This window comes from Geotrypetes seraphini, chromosome 7, assembly GCF_902459505.1.
Source record: "Geotrypetes seraphini chromosome 7, aGeoSer1.1, whole genome shotgun sequence".
Lineage (NCBI taxonomy): Eukaryota > Metazoa > Chordata > Amphibia > Gymnophiona > Dermophiidae > Geotrypetes > Geotrypetes seraphini.
In genome coordinates, this window is record NC_047090.1 from 70,418,323 (window position 1) to 70,424,322 (window position 6,000).

The following is a 6,000-nucleotide window of genomic DNA, read 5'->3' on the forward strand; positions in this document are numbered from 1 at the left end:
CCCAAGCCAGCAGCCGATTTCTCCCTGCTCCTTCCCCGATGTCCTGATATCCTGAACTTCATCGGGCAGCAGCAGCATTCACAATTCACTGCTGTTGCCCGCTTCAGGCCTTCCTCTCTATCGGGTTCTGTCTTCATGAAAACAGGAAGTAGGCAGGACCCGACAGAGAACAAGGCCTGAAGCCGGTAACAGCAGCGAATTGTAAACGCTGCTGCTGCCCGAAGAAGGTAATGGAGCACGAGGCAGACCGCTTCTCCCCCCTCCCAGCCGAACCCCCGCTGGCCCTCCTATCTCCCCCCCTCCATGAACCTTTCCGACCCTCCCAGCGAGAGCAGCAAACCTCCTTCGCGGCTTTCTCCTCCATATGCCGCGTCACTGATGACGTCATTAGTGATGCGGCAGAGGGAGGAGAAAGCCGACGCTACTGGAGGGAGGTTTGCTGCTTTCGCTGGGAGGGTCGGAAAGGTTCACTTGGGGGGGGGAGAAGCGGTCTGCCTCGGTGCTCCAAGGCCTGGCACCATTACCTTTTTCGCCCCTCCCCCCCCTTGGTACGCTACTGCTCTCCAGCTCTCCTTAGTTTGCCGGTTTTCTTTTTCGGTGACCGGCACGCTTTCAAAGAGCCGCGCATGCACGGCTGCTCAAAGTTCAATCTTCTGCTCTGCTGCAACTTCCTGTTTCCGGTTGGGTCAGAGCAGAAGATTGAATACTGAGCAGCCGCGCGTGCGCGGCTCTTTTGAAAGCGTTCCGGTCGCCGAAAAAGAAAGCCGGCAAACTAAGGTGAGGTGGAGAGAGGAAGCTGGTTAAACAATCGAGCCGGCGTGCGGGTGGGCGAGTGGGTGCTGCGGGGACCGCACGATCCTTTATGCCTCACTGCGGTGACAAGACCATTCACCGCTCCACGGGGCGGTGATGGCCTTGTCCCCGTCCCCGCAGAGGCTGCTAATTTTCATTCCCCGTTTTTGGCGGGTTACCCACGGCTAAACGCAGTAGCCGTGGGTAAACCGCCACTGTGTCATTCTCTAGTCTCCAGCGTTTAGTGATAGTGTTTTCTGTACAGTGGAGAGGTGTTGACAGAATATATCCCTTTTTTTTTAATTCAATTATACATATGTTACAAGTACAACTATTTGTTAAAGCAATGTAGAATCATGAAACATATTGAAAAAGAGAAAAAAGAAAAGAAGAAAACAGTAATATCTTAGATTCTTCCTTAGACCCCCAAAATATAGAGTGGTGGTGTCTAGAAATTAAAGAGAGAATAACATGAAGTATATTTTAACATAAAAAAAGGCTTAAACGGCTTTTAATCCCTCAGCATTTTATTCTGTGCTTCTAACCACTGCACTGGATAGGTTCTTAATGTCCAAAAATGATCATAGGTGTTCAGGCTGGAAAAAAAAGTACGTTAAACCCAAATATTTAATGACAAACTTACAAGGGTATGCCAACAAAAATGAGGCACCTAATTTCTTTGTTTCCTCCCTCATTAAAATAAATTCTTTACGTCTTGTTTGAGTGGATTTTGTTACTTCCGGGTAAATCCATACCTGCTGACCACAAAAAAAAGAGAACCACATTTTTAAAAATAGAATCTCATTACAAACACAAAATTAACCAGTAGAGTAGCTCTCTCCTTAATATCTGACATCGAGTCTTCAAGAATTGCTGTAAGGTTATGTAAATCACCTTCAGGGGGAGCAACTTGATTTATAAGAACACCTGTTTCCATACTTTTAGAAGGTAGATAATACATTTTATTTAAAGGTGGAATTAGGTCCAAGGAAAAATTCAAATTTTCAACCAAGTATTTTTTAAAGACTTCAACAGGAGTCATTGATTGAATTTTAGGACAATTTAGGACTCTGAGATTAAGGCATCTGTTGTAGTTCTCAGTTTGCTCTATTTTTTGTGAGATAAAGTTCTGGTAGAATAAATTCTTTTAGGGTTCGCATAATTTTCCTGGTGCATAAAAGCAAGGGGTTGTTTACATGGGTTGATGCAACTCCCAAGCAGCATTAATCTATTAGCCTTGGAGCAGTGGGTCACAAAGCCATGACTTGGGCCCTGATGTAAAGTGGCCATTAGCCCAAAATTAACCTGCTGGACAGGTGTTCCCTTATGAGCTCTCCCCAGATCCATTGCTCTTATTCTTCCCACTTTGCCACTTCTCCCAATGATGACCCCTTCCAACCACTATGGCCTCCTCTAGTGGGCAAAACTGCTAAAGTGACCCCCCCCCTTGTTGTAGCCCTTCTCCAGGCCCTCTCAAATGTCCCTCAAGGCTACCTTGCTGCAAATATCCCTACTGCCTAGAGTGGGTCGGAACAATTCCCAGTCATGCCTGCCCTTGCTGACATCATAATCCAAAATGGTACCGGTGACCACTAGCAGGAATCTCCCAGAAGTAGGAATAATTTTTGCATATAAAAGCTACATGTTGAAGCAGCATCACATATATGAAAGTTATGAAATTGTCTATTTCCACATGAAGCTGTTGGATTTGAGTCACTTATTTTTTTCTACAAGTATGTACTGTATAAAATGGCTGCTGTTGTGCATCTTGATAAAATGCACATGCACACCAGCATGTCATTAAAGGTATTTTACAAAAGGCTCAAGTTCAGTGGAGCCTTTTGTAAAATATCACTGGAATTTGCATGTTGAAGCCTGAACGTCTGACTTCCAATGTCAATGTTTTATATAGAATAAGCCTTCTATAATTATTAGATCTAACCCCCCCAAAAAAAATATATATATTTAGTTACAAAATGTTCTTTAGCAACTTTGTTCAATGTCTGTCCCTGAACCAGAATATTTCACTTCTCCATTGTTATTAGCAAGTGATTTTAGAACAGACTTTCCATTTTCAGTTTACTACTACTGCATATTATACATCATTTATAATACAGAAATAAATATGATATTAATAGAACATTCTTAGTACATTAAAGATTTATAATAGGAATTAACCATGTGTTTAGTCTTTTCTGTATTTAACTTGTATATCATCTGTGTACCTTATCAACATTCAGGTGACAATAATAAATGTTTTAATTCTCTACTTCATGTATAGTTCAGCCAACCAGCAAGACACAAGCCACGAACAATTTTTCTCAAGTAATAAGCAATGGAGAAAAAAACATAAATTCTAAAGAAAATTCCAGCCTCTGTTATTTTGTCCAAGAAAGTAAGATTGAAAGTCAGATCTCATGCGGGCTTCGGTTTACGAGGAATAAGTTTAACTTTAATCCCTTTGGACTTCGCTTTGGGAAACGGGATCGTAGCAAACTGGTGAGCAAGAGAAATCTAGCCTCTATGAGCAGCATGATTTTGCAATATCTGACAATGTTTAAGCAAAAATGAAATGTTCCACTATGTAGAAAAATCTAGAAAAAGTGGCTAGATATATAAAACAATGTGTTTTATTCCCTTATATGTCATGTATTCCAAAATGATGTACTGTTCGATGTTCTAGTAGAAAGTAAAGAAAAACTGCCCTCTGTATTGTACAGTTCCATTAAGATGGGAAAGCTAGTTGGGTTTTGCTGGCAAGAAGTTTGAATTTATATGTATATCATGTTGATATTTCTCTTCAGTGTTGTGGCTGTATATGTTGGATTCTTTTTTTAATGAGAAATAAGAATGAAATAAAGGGATAAAATCCCCATCTTGCGTAGTACTAAGATTTTGTCTTAATCTGTTGAAGATATTTTTCTTGTGATGGAACAGTTTTTCTTAGGATTTTGAATAAGCTTGCTTGATGTGGTGTCCATTAAGGCAAACAAAATATCATAAAATCAAATGAATGAAACAAGAAAAAGTGGCGTAGAGATTAGATCAACAGCCTCTGCACCCTAAGGTTGTGGGTTTAAATCCCACACTGCTCCTTGTGACCCTGGGCATGTCACTCAGTCCTCAATTGCCCTAGGTACGTTAGATAGATTGTGAGCCCACTGGATCAGATAGGGAAAATGCTTGAGAACCTGATTGTAAACCACTTAGATAACTTTGATAGGTGGTTTATAAGTACAGACAGTCCCTGAGTTACAGACGCCCAACATAAGTACGACTCGTACTTAAGAATGTTGTTGTGGCAGTATTTCCAGTGGCATAGACTCCTACACTTCTCCTGCAGCAGATTCAGGAATGATGTATGGCCACATTAAGAACAGTGTGTGGTTGTGTGTGCTGTACCTTAGAAGGACCCTATGGAGGGTGGAAGTATCCATTGCTCTGAAGGTCTGTTGTTCCTGAAATCCAATGAAAACCACAACAGGTACTTGATTTTTTTAAAATTACTTATGAAAATACAGTATAGTACATAATCAGCAAATTCAAAAATAGTCTACAGGTAAAGTGTAAAGCTTATCAATGAGAAAAATACTGTATTGCACCAAACAGAATAAAATGTTTTGAACCTTGCAGTTGAATAGAGGAGTAGGTTAGTGGTTAAGGCCCTGGACATGATACCCTGGGGTAAGTGGTGTAGAAAGGAGGGGACGGGGGCGGTCCGCCAAAACCTGCCCTCCTCGGTGACATGTCAAAACCGTGCGAGACAATCGTGCGCAGACAAAGCCGGGTCGACAATCACGCGCAGGACATCAGAGTGCCAGATTTAAACTCAATTTGAAAGTGCTCCGAGGGTGTGTGTGTGGGGGGGAACCACTGCATTTAACTTAGAAGTGTTGGCACTGCTGTTGGGGGGAAACCCCCACACACACATTACAGAAGAAACTGAACTTTTCCCCTAAAAAATAGGGGAAAAGCCTGTTTTATCTGTAATGGGGGTTCCCCCCACAATACCTCCCCCAACGGCAGCTCCAACACTATTAAGTTAAGTGCGGTAGTTCCCCACACACACAACCCCCCTCGGAGCACTTTCAAATTGAGTTTAAATCCGTCACGCTGATGTCCTGCGCGCAATTGTCGGCCCGGATTTGTCTGCGCGCGAGTGTCTCATGCAGTTTTAACTATGCATCGCCCTCCTCTCTGCCCCATCTTTCCCCACCCCCCACTACCGTGCGCACACGTCGCTCCCTTCCCCTATACATTTTTAACATTTTCAGCATAAGCAGCAATCCCAACCCTGCTGCTCGCGCCAGCACTGGCTATGCTTCTGACGTCCCTTCCTGGACCAGCGCCTAGGAAATGACATCAGAGGAAGAGCCAACGCCGGCATCAAACAGCAGGTTGGAATTGCTGCTCGTGCCACGACTGTGAAAAAGGTACGGGGGAAGGTAAAGGGTGCCCATGCGTGCGGCGGGAGGGGGTAGGAGCAGATGGGGTGGGTGGTGGTGGAGAAGAGGGAGGGGGAAGGGCACCTCTCACCTTCACCACGCCATTGCCGGGGTTCCTTGCTCTAATCACCCTTGCAGCCAGGCAAAATATTGAGCAGACAACTTTTCCTGGATTTTTTTTTTTTTTTTTTTAACCTTTACTCGCACAGAAATGAAACAAAGTCCATATTGTGGCGTTGCCGGTGACGGGCTCAAGCTTAGGCCCCTATTCACCACTCAGCCACGACCGATTCCCACGTGCCTCCAAGAGATGTTGGAGGTCCTGCTGGTTAATAAGCAAAAAAAAAACTTAGTCAGGTTCAATAAAGGTATTTCAGTCAGTGGTGTCTCCCTTTATTGACTAGGAAACACTTTATCCCTGGTGGGACTTTCCCCTTTAAAGAAACATGAATGAAAAAGGCAAAAAATAAAACCTGGGCTTTAAAATACAGCCCTCACCTTCTGGTCAGTACAAAACAGTAAGTCCACAAACAATCCACAGAAGTTCAGTCCTATCAAGACCAATGTCTGGGCTACCAAAAAAAAACCACAAAGTCCCAATAATTGTCCAGGTTTGTAAGAGTCTTTCTCAAGATTGTCTCAATCCCTGCGAGCAATGCTGCAGTGGCCTGGTTTGCAACCGGCCGGCCCCACCAGTTAGGCACGCTGGTGGGGAAAGGAAGTAGCCGAATCCACCTCAAATCAGCTTGCCAAACTTGGCCCC

The 6,000-nt window shown here is 43.6% G+C and overlaps 1 long non-coding RNA gene across 1 annotated transcript in view; it reads left to right on the plus strand.

The window, feature by feature from the left end:
* Nucleotides 1–3,668, plus strand: part of LOC117364039 — a 28,057-nt gene extending 24,389 nt beyond the window's left edge. Inside the window, exon 4 of the long non-coding RNA XR_004540172.1 lies at nt 3,074–3,668. This is a non-coding gene — a long non-coding RNA (uncharacterized LOC117364039). The remainder of the gene's footprint in view (nt 1–3,073) is intronic.
* Nucleotides 3,669–6,000: the final 2,332 nt, after the last annotated feature.